A 17,527-nucleotide genomic window follows, 5' to 3' on the forward strand; every position below is an offset into this window, starting at 1 on the left:
ATATTTACTCAGTCCCTTGCCAAGTACTGGGGACAGGCCACATGCATCCAGTAGGGCTCCTTTTCAAGCCTGGACTCTGAATTGAGAGGCGGATATGCTTTGTAGAAGAGCAATTGATTTGCCCAGGGGATAAATTACCAACACTTCTGGAAGATTTCCTTTCAGATCTCCCACTTACCTTCATCAGAATGCTAATCAACACTTTCAAGATGCATTATTCAATTTCCCTATCTGCCTTCAACTAGAGGCAATTGGCAAACCCATTTCAAACTGTGGCACCCTTTCTCCTATCACACCTAAGTATCCAGTCTGCTCCCAACCAGAGAGGAACAAAAACAAGCCCCACCAAGTCATTAAAAATGGGAAAAGAAAACCAGCACCATCCATTTAAATTTTTCATGCCACATCTGGGAGGTGAGAGTGGTCCAGGAATGAACTCATGGTGGCCAGGTGGGTGGGGGAAGGGACCCCGCTTTGTAGTGCTGCTGAGGAAGCCTGGAACAGAGGGCCAGCAGAGCACATCAGCAGGGAACTTAGTGATTTTTCCAGACACTGACAACCTCCACACCCTTGGCCTGTGTTGAATTAGCCAGGCAGAGGAAGCAGCTGTTGGAGACACCAAACAGGGCAATGTGGAATGGAACCGGAGCGGGGCTCAAGGACAGATGAAAAAACAACCCAGATCCTCCCTGAAAAAACTCACACAACTCCCCCAAGACATGCACACTTCCCAAAGCACCTCCTGTCCTCTGTATCTCTGCACACTTACTGTCGTTCTGTCTACAACATATGCCTTTAAGTATCTTTCTCCGCTGCCCAGAGGGAAACTCCATAAGGGGATCTGATCTGTTCCCCACCAGGCAACTGGTAGAGGGCCAAAGAGTAGGCACTCAATGAAGGACTGCCGGGCCCTTCTGGGCCTCATTTTTCTAAAGCTCCTTCAGACAGCACCATTGGATCCTGAAAAAACTTCATGGATTTGCAGAAAATGCAAGCCATCCCCTGCTGCACCTCTGCCCAGAGGTGCCTGAACCACGTTATGCCATTTCCCTTCTAATCACAGCCTGGAAGGAGGCCCCACTGCTTTTCCCAACACAATGCACTGCTTACTGTCTTAAGGACTCAGGAGTGAAAGCTGCTGGCCATGTCTCCGGGGTGACCAGAGGTTAAGCAGTGAGTTCTGCAGTCACTTGTCACTTTCTGATGGCTCCTAATAGGACTCAACAAGTCCTAGTGACACTTCCTAAGCAAAAGCTCCCAATTAGCCCCCGAGCTGTTGCTAAGGGACACAATGCTCACACATTTGAGAAAGCACAGCAGCCTCCTGTAATCATGGAAGGTTAACTCCCCACCCCCAACCAAGAAAGATCCCAGAACAACAATAACAAAAAATAGCCTGAGGCAGCCCAGGCTGGAGGAGGTTCCCTTATGCAGGTGTGACTCTGAGAAAGCTACCTGAATGGCGGCAGGCCTGGAAGCCTGTGACCAGACACCTCTCTGGAGAGGGCAAGACACCTTCATGGATGAATGTCCCTCTTCCAAGAGCTCATTAATGCTTGTGTGAAGTGCAGAGTCCGAAGGGCCTTTGAGGCTGCAAGCCAAGGAGTTTCAATCTACCTATGCAGACAGGCACACACACCTCCATGTTATGTTTATTCCACTCTTCCTTTCTTCCCTCCAAGGGTGGAACTCCTAAGGGAAAGGAACTCCAGGAGAAACACATCCTTGTAACCCAACTTACACAGGTCAAGCAGGCAATGAAAGTACCTTCAGCCCTGGGTCCCAGGCACAGCAAGCTCCTGAGGCTCACCCTGACCTCGCCCAGCCTTGGGAAGGAGGCCAGGAGGCCAGCTCCCACTATAGAAAACCCACCCACTCACTGACTGTTGGCTGCTCTTGCTCCTCTGCTTCCCCTAGCAAGCAGTGGGGACATCTTCAGGGAAGAGACACAATATGGGGGGGAAAATTATCTCAGAGATCTGGGTCTGTAGATAATAAGAGAGAGGAGGATTGAGGGAAAAACTGAACATTTGAGAGAAATAGTGATGGAGGAGTTTGGGGCTCTCCCCAATCCAGGAATGCTCCCCTCCAACTGCAGCAGGAGAGAAATGGAGGCCAGGTCAGGGTGCAGAGAGGCCAAGGCAGTCAGCATAGAGGACAAGAGGGAAGAGGAGTGTGCCAGTATCCCCAGAAACCAGGGCTGTGGCTGAACCAGCAACCCCACACTGCCAGGCCCTTCTGGATTGAGCCAGAGACCAGTTCAGCCACCTGTCAGTGTACGTGGGGTCTCCAAAAGAGCCAGCCCCTGCCGTGCACCCAGGAGGCATGACATGGAGGAAGGAATTCAGGCAGGGACAAAGTAACTTATTGGCAATTTTAAAACTGTGGATTTCAGGTCTTCAGAGTATTGAGTCAGAAAGAACTGGGTCAAACAAAGCCCACCGTGCCACGATATGCTCGCATGGATGTGGCATCAGCTACATGGGCAGACCAAGAGGCCATATGTCTTGGGAGCAAGGGACATGTAGAGACTGCCTGATAGGCCTGACCCACACTCCCCAAGGTCAGTATCTCACCCTGCCCTGGCAGACTTGGAGCACATTGGGGAAATAAAAGACAAAAGAAAACAACTTAAATATGCCAAATAAAAATGTAACAGGACAATTCTGGGTGTCTGATGGCAGGTGCATAGGCCAGCAGGAGAGCGAGAAGGAGCGGAAATGTTGAGGGGCATGCAGACCTGGTACTGGTTGTGAACAGATCTCACTCCACCCCAGGCATGGGCTAGCACCTAAACCCCACACAGTCACCTACAGGGATCAGTTCTCCCAATGTTGACATAAGACTCAGCAGGAGTAATCGGGTTTTCCTAGAGTTGTATGTGTGTGTGGTGTGTGTGGCCACAGGATTGCGGAACAAGAGAGTGTGCATCCGGTTCACAGTAGACCTCCTGCCATCCAGAGAGCGACTGTCCATAAATGACATCAAAGAGTAAGGAAAAATAGAAGGGAGAAGAGGAGATAGGAGGAGGAGGGAGAAGAAAAGAAAGGGAAGGAAAGGTATAGCATAACGTTGACCCTGGGTCTAGCTCACCCCTGATGCTCTGCTTCCTACCGGATCTTCCTTAAACCTTGTGATCTGTTCCAGATGACCTTTCAGTTCACCTCCAAATAAACTCCATTTTTGCTTAAACTAATTTGAATCGGTTTTCTGTCACTTACCTCCTCAGACTCCTGATGAACACAGATGTGATCCTGGGGCTTCTTTTCCTCACCCTTTCCTTGGGACTGGTCTTCAGCTTCTGTGATTAGAAGTGCCAAGGCCAAAATCTGCCAGGACTGTTAGTCTTGAGATGCAGTGAGATTCTGGACAATGAGGAGGTCCCGACTAAACTGCTTAAGAGAGAATAAGCAAGGCATGGGGCCTGGCAGGACTACTATAGGACCCAGGGACACCAGCCCCTTCGTACCTGGGAGAAGAGTCTTCCTACTCTGCCCAGGCTACAGGTTTGGAAAGATCCAGAATTGGCACATTGAGCATTCCTGTGAGGTATCTCTCCACCGCTTTGGAGGCAGCAGGTAAGAATGTGGCCAACAGGAATACAAAGGAAAGGTGGGACAAGGCTGCTAGCAAGGTGACCACAGTTATTGTGCTTATTGGTGAGGGTGACCCCTCAGAGACTCCAGAAATAGCCAGTAGATACTTTGAGTATAACCATTTTCTAGCCGGTGAGGTTGCTGCTATAAATAGGAAATACATAGCTTTATTTCTTAGGTTCAGTCTGGCGAAGTGGGACTATTTCAGTTACATAAATGCAACCTGATATTGGATTTCTGGGGACTTCTCCTGCTTCCCATGAGCATGGATCATTGGGAGCAGCATGAATCCCAACAGCTATACCACTGACTCAGATGCCAGGGGGAGAGCAGTGACCACCCCAGACCTGAGCAAGAAAGGAAATGGCTTTTTGGATCATTTCAATGATAGACAAAATACAACTTCAGGATTTCATGCTCTGCTCAAATCCATCACAGAAAGGACACTGCAGCAAGGCAGAGCCCCTGGTGCCTTCCCAATCCACAGAACTAACCTCAATGTCCCCGAATCCTGGCCAGCCCTGCAGAAGGGGAGCATGCTGTCTCTCTGACACCAGGCTGGTTTTTTTTTAGATGCAGCTTCACATAAAGCCATTCACAGAATTCTCATTGTTGGTGACATGAGCATGAGCAGAATATATATTCTGTGCTTCAGCAAAGATTACAGAGTGTCATCTTATGACACTGCTTATTCTGAAATGTACATGCTTTTCTGAGCCCTAGGCCCCCTGAGCCTCTCAGTCCCCAAGCTGAGTTCAGAGGCAAGTGACTTCCCTTGTGTTGAGGCTGCAGGGTGAGGGTGCTACAGATAAGAATTCTAGTCACTCTGTAGATTCTCAGTGTTTCCCAAAGGGTAGAAAAACCATTTTCCTGATTCTTAAAGACCTTTGGTCTGTCCTCCCCTGCAAACATATGATATGAAAAATTCAGCTTGAGGCAAAACATAGGGATACTTTCTGAAAAAGGGAGCTAACAGCTTATTCCCGACATGTGAGGAAACCAAGGGAATTATTGTTCTACATCCAGCCTGAAAGTCACAGGTCAACTCTCAGAGACTGAAAGTGTTTCCCAAGCTCATGATATGTGGCTGACTACCTTGGGTCTCTGCTGCATGGGCAGAAACAAGGAGATGGAGTTGGAGGTGAGAATAGGACTGGGCCCAAGCCTCCAACACAGAGGCACAAAAGAAGAGGAGGAGGGGGAAAGTAGGCCCATATGTGCTCCCACATCAGCCCACTTGGATGCTGCCTGAGGACATATGTAGCAGATGTCAGTGGCTTCACCTTCTTGATGGGCAGAGACTCCTGCAGGACTCAATGGAGGGCACACCAGAAAACCACGAGCAAAAGGCAGCATCATGTGAGGACACTCTATGGAAAAGAGAAAATCACACAGAATCTGAACATGGCCCAGACCTTGGTGTCTCCTCCTTATGAGCTATGGTTACCCACGGGCACAAACCACCATTAGTGCAGAGCAGGGAAGCCTGGACCTGGGTAGCCTCCCCGTGTCACACCATAGGCCTCTAAGTTCAGGAAATGGTGGGGCCAGTGCATTGGTCCCATTAAAAGAGATTCACTGTCTGGGAGCAGATGCTCCATGTGCCCAGCATGACCACCATTCCGTTCTGTGAAGAGCTGGCATGACTTTACAAGAAAGGAAAATACGGTTGTGCTGAACTATTGCATCTGTGGCCCCAGTGAGAGATGATACACACACTGTGCATTCCCTCCTGCATGGTCACTAAGCATAGTCATGTGACTTGCTTTAATTAATAGGGCATTAGCAAATATAGCAGGAGCATTGGCTTCATAAATACACGCCCACCGGAAAATGTCCTACAGCAAGCTATATGCCGCATTGTCAAGGAGTTCTGCTACACTACTGAATGTGCAGAGGCATATGGAGAGAAACCTCAGAAGACCAGAGGCCTTGCGTACTTTCCAGCCTCGTTGAGCCCCCAGTTTAGAGCAGCCACAAGAGTGATTCAGCTTTGTGGAGCAGAAGAGCTGCCCAGCTGGGCCTTGCCAACTACAGAACCATGAGAAATAGTAGTGCTGTCACTTCAGACCCGTTAGTTTTGAGGTAGTATGCTACCTGTAATAGATAACTAAAACGCAGGGGCTAAGGATAGTTCAGGAACGTTTCACATCATACCCAGTCCATTTATAGGAGAGTAATCTTACTCATGCATCCCCCAAAATGATCTACTCCTGAGTCCTCAGGCCTGGTGCCTCAACTAATAGTATCCAACAAATGCAAGTCAACAGGTGTTAATGAAACTGCATTCAGGGTTTCCACCTGCCCAGGTCAGCTGTGCTCCACTTAGAAACACTATTTCTAGACACCATAGAACCTCTGCCCTGCCCTGAAAACCAGCTTTGGCCGTCTTATGGGAGGATGAATGCAACCAGTTAACCCAGGCTTCAGCTCAGTCACAGGTCACAACATGTGAAGGACGAGATGGGTTCCAGAACTCCCACTCTGAGGGCCTTGAAGCCTCACTACAGAGAACAGAGTGATCCTGGGACAGAGAAGTGGATTTCCAAGGGATTTTTTTCCCCTATGAAATATATTGCACCACATTACATTAAAATATAATGCACCGCATTTTTATTGTTGCACTATAGTTATGTACAGTGGTGGGATTCATTGTTGTGTATATATATACACACAATATAATACTATAATTGGGTCAATACTATTCTCCAGTATTTCTCCTTTCCCTCCCTTCTTCCATCTCCCTCATCCCTTTCCTTTACTCTACTAATCTCCCTTCTATTTTCATGAGATAACCCCCACATTTCTTCTCCTCTTTTCTCTCTACAGAGAAAAAAAAAAGGTTTTTTTCTTTGTTGAGAGAAAAAAGAGATTCCTTATATAAGAGGAAAATATATGACCCTCAACATGATCCTGGGTTTGGCTTGTTTTGCTTAACATCATTTTCTCAAGTTCCATCCATTTTCCTGCAAATGATGTAATTTCATTTTTATGGCTGAATAAAATTCCATTATGTGTGCATACCACATTTTCTTTATTCTTTCATCCATTGGTAGACACCTATGCTGGTTCCATAGTTTGGTTATTGTGAATTATGCTGCTATAAACATGGGTTTGCATGTATCACCATAGTATGATGACTTTAATTCTTTAGGATAAATACCAGGAGAAGTATAGCCTAGTCATATGGTGGTTCCATGCCTAGTTTTTTTTAGGAACTTCCATACTGATTTCCCTAGTGGTTATACTAATTTATAATCCCTCCAGTAGTGTAAGTGTTCCTTTTTCTCCACATTCTCTCCAGCTTTTATTATATTTGTATTCTTGAGGGCCGACATTCTGACTGGAGTAAGATGAAATCTCAGTGTAGTTTTGATTTGCATTTTCCTAATTGTTAATGATGTGAAACAGTTTTTCATATATTTGTTGGCCATTTGTATTTCTTATTTTCAGAAGTGTTCATTAGGTTATTTGGAGGAGTTTTGGTGCTAAGTTTTTGGAGTTCTTTATATATTCTAGATATTAATCCCCTACAGAACAGTATCTAGAAAAGATTTTCTCCTATTCTGTAGGTACCCTCTTCACACTCTTAATTGTTTCCTTTGCTGTGCAGAAGCTTTTTAATAAGAGTGGTGGGCAATACAGAGGAGGTATCACAAGGAAATGAGTGGGTTATTCTCTGATACAGTTTGTTGAATGTCTCTCAATGGCGCATGTGTTAAAGACTTGGTCTCCAGGATGGCACTATTGAGAGGTGGTAGAATCTTTAGGACATGAGGTCTAGTGGGAGTCCTTAGGTCACTGGGGATGTGCATTCAAAGGGGATTGTGGGATCCTAGACCCTGTCTCTTTCTCTTTTCTCCATGGCTCATGAAGTAAGTTGTTCTGCTCTGCCTTGCTCCTACCATGATGTGCATCCTTGACACAGGCCAAAAAAACTGGGTCCAATCATTCATGGACTGGAACTTCCCAAACTGTGAGCCTTTTCTAGTATAAGTTAACCACCTCAGGTATTTTGTTATAGAGACAGAAAGCTGACTAAGATATTACCCACTGGTCATTGGTGACTTCCTCTTAGGATTTCCAGTCTTACAACTGTCTGAGCACTTTCATATACTTTATCTCATTTAATTGGAACAACAACCCATTGAGGTAGGCGGCAGAATTCATTACCTTCTCCTAATAGACAAAGCATAAGTAGAGGGGCTGGGGTTATGGCTCAGTTGGTTGAGTGCTTGCCTCACATGCACAAGGCCCTGGGTTATATCCTCAGCACCATAAAAAAAAAAAGTTTAAGTAGAGCAGGGGTGCCTTCCAGTGGGACAATCTATGAATTGAAGGCTCAACTAGCCTGGGTGAAGAGTGGGAGCAAATGAACAGACTGAATGGTAGAAATGTCCTTAGGCTGAGCAAGGAATACAGAGCACTGTCCCTAGAAGGCAGCCTGGAGAGAAGAGACACTGGTTGATGGGTATTTCTCAAAATGGCCCTGGGACTTCCAGCTGAAGATCCCCTAGGACATACATTACTAAGATAGATCCACAGAGTGAGGGGAAGGCTAAAATGCTCTCATCAGATGGCCAACTATATTTGACACTATTGCCCCAGATCTCCTGCAGGATGGCATGGTTATCAGGTCACCTGACTGGTAGGTGGTAGAGATAGGACTGGACCCCAAGCCAGGTGCAGAGCTCTAGCTAGCTCAAGGTGGAACTGATCCAATTTGGGGAGGCTATTTGGGATTCGGACATGCAGAAAAGATAGGGAATGAAACTTGAAGGCAGCAGAAAAGTAAAGGAAAAGAAAATAAATAGGGGTGAAGAGCTCACTTCCCATCCACCCTATCCTGTGCAGCATCTCCGTCATCAGACAGCCTTGCTATGAAGTGAAAACTCACAGTAAAAGAGACAGTAAACACCGGAGTCCAAGGAGGACTTAACTTGGATTATGTCTCCAGTTTCTTGGAGCTGAGGAGATGTCATCCATGTACAGGGACATGGACAGCATCCTCTCCCACTTCTGTCCTGGATCTTAGGACTCACCTGGAGTCTGAGCAGAGTCCTGAGACAGACTACCTTCCAAGGCGTCCTGGCACTAGACCAGCTGGGGGAAGAGGGGGCGGGGGGCTCATCTCCATCATGCCTTTGGGTTCCTGGGATTAAGATGGCCGTATGAAAAGCTCCAATAGGCTGAGCAAGTGAGGTGGGGGTGAGAGACAGGGGTGGGATGGGGTCCACTCTTCTTCCTACCCCAACTTGTAGGAAAGACACAGGAGCTGGATATTCATATGGGAGATTTACTTTTTTTCTCTCTCTCTCTCTCTCTCACCCTTTCCTACTCTTTGTGACTGAAACTGAGCCACTTCCGTTCTGCATCAGGAGAAAATGTGCTGTTTAAGTGCATTCATAATTAGACCCAGGTAATTCGCTCTTTAATAATCAGCACGCTGCTCCCTCTAGCCCACTAAACCTCCTCCTGTCTCCCTGCTTCTATTTTCATCCCCATCCCCGCCCAGGTGGGGATTCCTTAAAGGGGCCCTGCTGGCCTGTCATCTCTTCCCTCCATTTCTAAATGGTCCTGGTGGGGCCCCCAGGGTGGCCCTTTTCCTCTGTCATGATGCAGAATGAGGCTCTGAGCTAGAGCCCTACATGGGGCCAGAGAAGCAGATTTTGAGAAAGGGCTCTATTTGGGGAGTGTAGATATGAAAGAGCCCAGCCAACTCACCCACTGGCTCAGCAGAACCCAGCCCTGGACCCTCCCAAGCAAAATGATAAGTTTCTTTTCCTCCCTGGTTGTCCTCTCAAGTGGGCACAGGGAGGGTGGAAAAGTATCCTCAGTGATGTGACTGTCACTGTCATCACGAGTTGGGGCCCACAGTCTTCCTCCCGGAAGCCCCAGCCATGCAGGCAGAGGGGCTGGGAGGAGGCAGGCAGATGAGGCCCTTGAGGAATGAGGAAGAACCCAAGGGGGGGGGGGGGGAAGAAGAAAAAAACAAATTGCTTTTACTGTTTTGTTTTATACTGTTTTCTTAAAATATTATTCTCATTACAAAAGTAAACCATGGTCACTGGAGTAATTTTCTAAAAGCCTCAGCAACCAAAAAAAAAAAAAAAAAAAAAAGAAAAGAAAATCACCTCTTAATCCAACCATCCAGGGATAACGATTAGTGGATATTTGCTTGAGGCTTCCTTTGCATATTTATATAAAAATCTGCAAACACAAGTGAGGGAGAAGTATAAGGTTTGGTTTGGTTTTAATCTGTGTCAAGAGCTCCCACCCCCCCTACCCCCGCTATTCCTCCAAGACGGGGGAAATCTCAGCAGGGCTGGAGAGCCCACCCAGCATACCTGGCCCTGCTGTAACCTCTGTGGCTATGGTCACTGCCTCCCACCCACTGGCCTCTATGTCTACACTGGCATCATAATACCCCTCTTCCAATCTGCTTCCTATGGGTTGGGCCTGCAGGCTGCTGCTACGTGGACCAGTATGTGACCTCTCAGCATGGCTGTGCATGCTCAGCCAGAGAACCTCTTGGCCTCCTCTCAGAGATCACCTAAAGCTAAGGTTTCCTTATCTCCCGACCAATTCTCTTTACCTCCCACTCTACCCTGTCCCAAGATGTGGGAGATAGTTTCTAACTTCGGCAATGAAAACATTTGCCCCTACTCAGGGCTGCCACATAAGGTCCAGTAGTGTGTGCATCATGCAAAGATGTCCGACTGAAATGGATGCAACAGGAAGCCAATTATAATTCACCCACGGGTGCCATATGCACTAGCCACAGCCCTGCCCTTTCTCATCATGTGTTGTTCCAAGCCTCAGACTGGACTTCTGAAATGCCAATAATTTGATTCATTTGTTAGCTGGATGTTGCAATGTCCACTGTCCTTGTGCCTTCCCTGAGGCAATTACTGTTGAACAGTCTGGCTGCTGCTGACTGACTGCAAGAAAGGATCACAGGTGTCAGCAAATGCAGGAGGAACACCCTGGTTTATGATGGTCTCATACTCACCCACACATGTGGATATGTTCATACTGCAAATGCACAGCACATTCACAGCTCCAAATGCTGAGTTTGGATCTTAAGGTTCAGAACAAAAACCTGAGTTTCAAAAAGTATGACAGATAATCTGAAGGAGCTAGGGTACAGGAAGCCCCATGAGGAGAAACTAGGGATAGTCCCTGGAGAATGCTAGCCCCAGCCTTTCAGCACCCATTGGGGGATCTGCAGGACACTGCCTTTCTCGCCTAGGTAGGCGAATTCAAGAACAGGAGACCGGGACTGGATGGCAGCCTGTCATATCTTGAAATGCCCTTAACACCCCCGAGTGTCTTCTTTGGTTCCACCCTCTCACTGGTGCGGCCCAGTGCCATTCCTGGAGGAGTGTGATCTTAAAGGCTTTTTCCAAGAAGGGGCCAGATGACTCCAAGTCATCCAGCCCACTTCTCCCATCCCCCAGACATGGGCCCGCAGGGGTGGGAGAGGCCCCTTCCCCAACAAAGCTGGGGTGAGAGGCCCTTCCCAAACAAACTGGGGGTGCAGAAGACCACATGTACCTCACCAGAGGAAGAGACAACCTAAGTCCCTTCTAGACCTGAGAGGAGGAGCACCATAGATTCCTACAGCCTCTGCATAAAATGGCAATGCTAATGGAGTTTCCAATATAGATTTTAAAATGCCACTTAAAGGACAGCTCTGGTTCTCTCACTTAAAACTTCTTCACATTTCCTCGTGAATCAGGCCACGGGCCTCTGGGTGCCTCCCTCCCTCCCTCTCTCCCTATGAAGGAGTAACAAAGCAAAAGGGATCATCTTTCTGGATTCTTGCTAACCAAGAGCTACTTCTCTGTCAGGGGACTTTGTCTGCCCCTCCCTATATCTACAGTCCCTTCTGCCCAAGCCTCAGGGCCACCAGTTAGGGCCCTGCCACTCCCAGAGGGAGAAGTCAGCCCTGCACAAGAAAAACAAGGACAGAAAGGAGTGCTCCTTTAAATGGTGGCCAAAGGGAAGGTTTGCAGCAGGGGACTGGTAGTAGGGAGTCTTATCCAAACACAGGAGGATGAGGTCCATCTTTGATCATCCTCCAGTATCTCCAAGTGATTGGTTCCAGGACCCCCTACCCCCCCCCACCCTGCCCATAACAAAATCCGTGCATGCTCAAGTCTCTTATATAAACAGGTGTATAACCTCTCCATGTGCCTCCTCTCATGTGCTTGAAATCATCTCTAGATGAATTAAAATACCTAATTTGTTATAAATGCTATGGAAATCATTGTTAGGAGTACATTGTTTATAAAATAACAAGGACAAAAATGCCTGGACGTGTTCAATACAGGCCCAGTTTTTTGGTTTGGGATGTTTTCCACCTGCAGTTGGTTGACTCTCCTCGTGCAGAACCTGCAGCTTCAGAAGGCCGACTGGAGTTTTGTGGGAGAGAAACCCAGTTGTTGTTTTATAACTTTAGAGAGAAAAAAAATGGATATATAATTTCAAATCCTGGGAGAATGTGCTTCTGAGTTTTGGAAACTTGGATGTTCTTCCTCTTTCTAGTCAGGGGGCTGTTTCGGAACCTGAAGAAGGTTGAGTCGGATGCCCTTTCCCAGTCCTCCCTTGGTGGCTGGAAGCCAATCCAGATAGGGTGGTTTTGTTCGCTTTTATATTTGGGATCTTTGTCAGTTTTTTATGTTTTCAATTTATTTTGATTCTGTTTCTTGTACTAAATAAGTATTCACTTTAAAACCTTATTCTGGAATCTCATTCTCAGTCTGTTCTCTGTAGTCATATTCTGGAGTCTTATGAGCTTGTATATCTTAGGAGTCTTTTGAGAATAAGTTCCAGACAACCTAGATATCCCTTTGAGGATGGACCACGGGGTGAGCAAAGGGCAGGAGACCGCTGTCATTTCAGTGTCCTGTAACGGGACTTTGGGCCTGGGCAATAGCTGCACCAGTGGAAATACTTACGGCAGGAAGAGAGAGAAGGCCAGCAAGGACCTGAAGCCTGCAACATATCTGGGCTTCACACCACCTAAGAGAGCAGTGAGTCACTGGCTTTAAGGGGGAGCTGGCCAACCTCCTGGACTCTGACCTCAGCCCAGACTCAGAGGTCAACCCATGACTGAAGCCTGGGAAGGCAGAATCTGAGGCACATGGTCAGATCCAGCAGAGGACAGCTGGGACTGTCTCAAGATGTCACCAGCCCAAGAGAGTGCAGGAAGGAAGGGTAAGCTGAGGCCAGGGCCTGGGAGAGGGGACTTCTGAGGAGAGGTGAGTCTTGTTGAGTCTTCCACCCCTGGCACTTGCCTCTTCCTTCAGGACTAGACAGACTTCTGCAAAGGGTCACCAGCCCCAGCCTCAGCAGAGGAAAGAGGATCCTGCCCTGGATTCATGAGCCCAGTGCTGCCACCACTTCATACATCCTGCCTGACAGGGGATTACTAAAAGCGTCTGTAGGCCAGGAGGAGACACTTTTAACTTAAGGCTCTTCCTACCAAGTTCTCCCCTCCCCTCCACTCCTAAGGCTCCCATCAGCACCGTGCTCTAAAGCCTCCCTGTTGCCTGGTGCTTCAGGTCCTTCCTCAATGAGTTCTTTGGCCCCAGCCTTGCTACCTGGCCCCAGACCAGTCCTTGAAGCCATTCTCCATCAGTGCCACTGAGAGGAGGAGCCTCTTCCCCCACTAAGCTCCACTCTCCCCTTCCTTGCTACCTGTCTCTGTGTCTGTGTGGGAAATACTTCCTCTGGCTCCCAGCCTCCTCCAAGCAGAATCTCCCAAGTCAGGCACATAGAAGTATAGGGACAGAGAACTTAAGCTAGACTACCAGGTGCCCCTGAGACAAGCTACTAATCCCAAACAACCCTCCTGTTACCAAGTCCCCTCATTTCTTTTGTGACATGCTAGCTCTATCCCAGCTCCAGCCAACTGCCTAATTTGTGGTCAGAGTGGTGGCCTGTCCTTTAGTATGTAGTGATCCCATTCATGATTCCACCCCAGCACCCCTGGCTGGGCCCAGGCCGCAAGAGGAAAAGTATAGTTTCACTGCCCTTCAAAACCCCCACCCATCCCTGAGAAGGGAGGTGATGGGGTTCTGGGGGTGATGATCAGTCAACGCTCAGTCTCAGTGACCTAGAAGCCTTGTATCACTGGGACCCATTTGGCTTGAAGCCACACATCTGAAGGGATCCAGAGAGGCAGGCAAGGTCACATGTCATTCAAACCAATAAGAACAATGTTGAGGAACTAACCAGTGGGTGGGAACATTTACTTTAAAAAGTTGCACACCCAGGAACAGCCATCACAAGAGTCAGAGCCCACACCTTTGGCCTGCAAGTCCAGCTTTGCACCCTCTTCTAATGTCCCTAGTCACTCATATCAAGACTGACTCTCCGTCCCACTATCTGATCAGCCAGAGACCCACAGACCGATGGACTGGATGACAGAGCCAGAGGTGCTGTTTCTGACATAGGAAACTACATCCTTTTGTGGTTTCTCTCCTCATAGTACCACCTCTCCCTCACACCCCATCCTTTCTCCAATTGCTCCACTTCACCATCCAAACTACAGCCACCTTGAACACCCAGCATGACCATTTCCCAAGTCCTTTATTGCCTACTCTCATCGGGAAAAGTTTCATTTTGGAATCTAGCCTTGGGCTACTTGCTGTTTAGTTCTTAAATTGGCCATTTGAAAATATAACCTTAAATCACCAACCACGGCAGTTGCCAAAGTTACCTGTAAAAACAGAAAGAGGAGGAGGAGCAGGAGGAAGAGAAAAGCCATTGCCAGGGATGATGGTTTAAAAAAAAAAAAAAAAGTTTCTGCAAACAAGAGCACTGGCAGCATTCACAGAGAGGGAGGGGTCATTCCATTTTAGAGCAGTCTAACCCCACCCTCTCTCCATGCACAGGGATACCAAATGCAGCAGTATCCAACTCCAGCCTTGAGATAGCAACTCTTAAGCTTGACCTTCAGTCTCAGCCTCTGTGTGACAATCAGTGGTTTAACTCCCAGAGCATGGGGGAAGAAACTGAAATGGCTGTACTGAATACCACAGGCCCATGAAGCACAGTTTACAAAATCCTGGGGCTCCAATGCTCCCTGTCTGTCTCCAAAGTTTCCACTCAACAGCTGCCAAATGGCTCTCATGTGGCAGGAAAGCGCCCTTGCATTGCTTCCCTGGGCTGCTCTCAGACAGGCAGACTAGGAAGGCACGTGTGTGTCACTCAACAACTACGTAATGGGAAAGAGGTGGCTCTAAGGTCCCAGGCCTGTGACCTCTGCCTGTCAAAGCTGACCTCTGAGCCCCCTTTTATAATCTTTCCAAAGACTTAAATGTATGAGTACACAATGCTCCCTTAATGGAAGGTCGCTTGGTTTGTATAAAAAGCTGTGTAAACTTCATCTCTGCATTTACTCAGTACTGGCCTTGTTTAATTTCCTGCCAGGGATGTGCAGGGAACGTGACTGCCCTCTCAGGGCTCTGAATATCTTTCAAAAAATAAATTGTGCCCTCCCTTCTTCAGGACCAAAAGACACCACCCCTCCAAATTCCTCCAACTTTGCCAAAAGAAAAGGCATTTTGACCACACATTCTTCCTCAGGAGAAAAAGCAGCTAAGACTGAGTGAATGAGCACAGGCTGCAAGTTTGTGGCTTGCTTGCTCCACCACCAAACTCCATGAGCTTGCCAAGTAACAACACTTCTTGGGGTTCCAGCTTCCTCCTGGGGAAAGTGGGAATGATAGCAGTGCCTTCAGAGGCTGCTAGAGGGGAAAAGATGAATTCTGAAGCCTGGTGCTCTGTTTATGGTAAAAGGGTCATGAATAGCATCTACCAGAACTGCTCCTTCATGGAGGGTTCATCATAGTGGTCAAGTGCATGAACTCTAGAACTGGGGAAGCTCAGGTTCAAGCCTCAGCTCCTCCATTCCCGGATGCAGCATGGGGATGAAAAGCAGCTGTGGGGAAGCAATGAGCAGTGTTAGGAACCCCCAGGCTCAGAGATTGTGGAACTGCAGGGATGCCCATCTACACCAAATCCTCTGCAGACTCCCTGTTCCACAATCATTTCCTGGATGATCACAGCTTGTTCCAGAGCAGAACTGGAAGTCAACTACCTTCACTCCTTGTTCAATAGTCCACAATGAGTTGAGGCCTGCACAGGTTCCATCTGGACCTTCCAACTGTGCCATCCAGTTCTTATCTGGGTATCATGGAAGGAGTTGAAAAGAAGTAGGGAAAAGGGCCTTGTTACTACCCATATAGACTCCAGGAGAAAAATCCAGGCCAACCCCCAAACCAAGCTACTCAAGCTCTGCATTCAAACTAGGACCCAGAAGTCACTGAGTTTGTAATCCTTTTCCATATATGGCCCATATACTATTGCTCCCCATTGTTGAAAGAGCCAATGAGGCCTGCTCTGGTTTTACAAAATTTCCTGTAGGATCCTGCTGTTTGAGTGTCTAAATAGGTCAGATATTTAGAGAAAGGGACTCCTGCCCATAACTATTGCTGCTACCACATCAGTGTTACATGGTAACTGTCCTGTGCTAATAAGGATAAGGCCTGTCCCCTCTCAGAGCCAGTTTTCTCATTCCAAAACTGAGGTGTTGACCTAAGCAGTAGCCAAGAGTAGAGCCAGCAGCTTTCCAGGACCAAGGTAGGCTCTGTCTGGGTTGGTGACTGAGCAGATGGGGCCATGCTGAGTTCTGCTGGGTCCTGCCCTCCTTGCAATGCCACCCTGGCTGGGGAGGCCCTCAGGGACCTACCCATGGAATTAAATGGAAAACACTACAAAGAGCCTCTTGGAGCAATTTTTTTGCATCTTGTTCAGCAGCCAAACACTCTAAAGTCAGTACTTGGGACTACAGTTTTAAAGACAGATGAAGAGCTCACAGAGGTATCTTCTGGGTATCACAGGGATTTGTGAGGATGAGCTGTGGCCTGGAACAACTTGGTGGTTCTTACTGTACTGGTGACCTGGCACAAAATGCAGAGGGGAGAGGGGAATAAGTAATTCATCTCTTCGTCATTCAGCGAATGTCACCAAGCTCTCCCCAGGTACTTTCCCTAGAGGAAGAAGAAAGGGGCAGAGAGACACAGATGTGAACTTGGCTGATCCAGTGAGGGTCTCAGACAAGTGACCAGGCAACAGGGCTATGATTACACTGAGGCATGGGACAACTAGGGTGTAAACCTGAAGGAGATACCTGCTCCTGGCCCTGACCTTGCAGGAACCTGAAAGCAAGAGTCTCCTTTAGATTGGTTCCTTAGGCTTCTTACCTACTGCCTCCGGTTTTGATCTTGCTGGACAATGATCTCCAGGGCTTACAAAGAAGAAGCACAGGATCCATGGTGGACCAGGACAGGGTTCACCTTCTGGCTGGGGGTTTAGAAAGTTTCTAGCAGGAAGTGAGGAGTTTGGAGTCCTGGAAAAGGGGACTTCCCCACTCCCAGTCCAACTGACTGCTCACCTCTGTCCTGACCACCAGTCCTTTCCAGGGCTTCCCAAAGTGGGTGGGTCATGGCCAGCACCATGTCCTCCTCTTACTCCTCTATTTTTTAGCAGGACTGCAAATGCTGTTGAGCAAGTGAGCTCCTAGTGGAGAAGCACACTTACTCACAGGCTCCAGTTTGAACAAAGGTCTGTTCCTTTACTGGGGTGTGCCCTGCCTAAGCTATCCAGCAGCCAGTGGGGGCTTCACCCAAACCGGCTCTGCCTGGAAAGAAGACATCAAATGAACAAAGCTGGTGTCCATGCTCTGCTAAACCTTGTTTCTGAGTTTGCATTGCTGAACTGTCAGTTTTCCCTGTGGCTCTGTTCGTAGGTCTGTAGCTGTGTCTTTGACCCTCCATCTTTCTGTGACCCTATGGGCGCGCTTGCTAGAGGGCCCCCCTCTGCCCCCGCACCAACCCTCCCCCGCCCCAGCTCAGCTT

The sequence above is a fragment of the Ictidomys tridecemlineatus genome, chromosome 1 (assembly GCF_052094955.1).
Source record: "Ictidomys tridecemlineatus isolate mIctTri1 chromosome 1, mIctTri1.hap1, whole genome shotgun sequence".
Taxonomy (NCBI): domain Eukaryota; kingdom Metazoa; phylum Chordata; class Mammalia; order Rodentia; family Sciuridae; genus Ictidomys; species Ictidomys tridecemlineatus.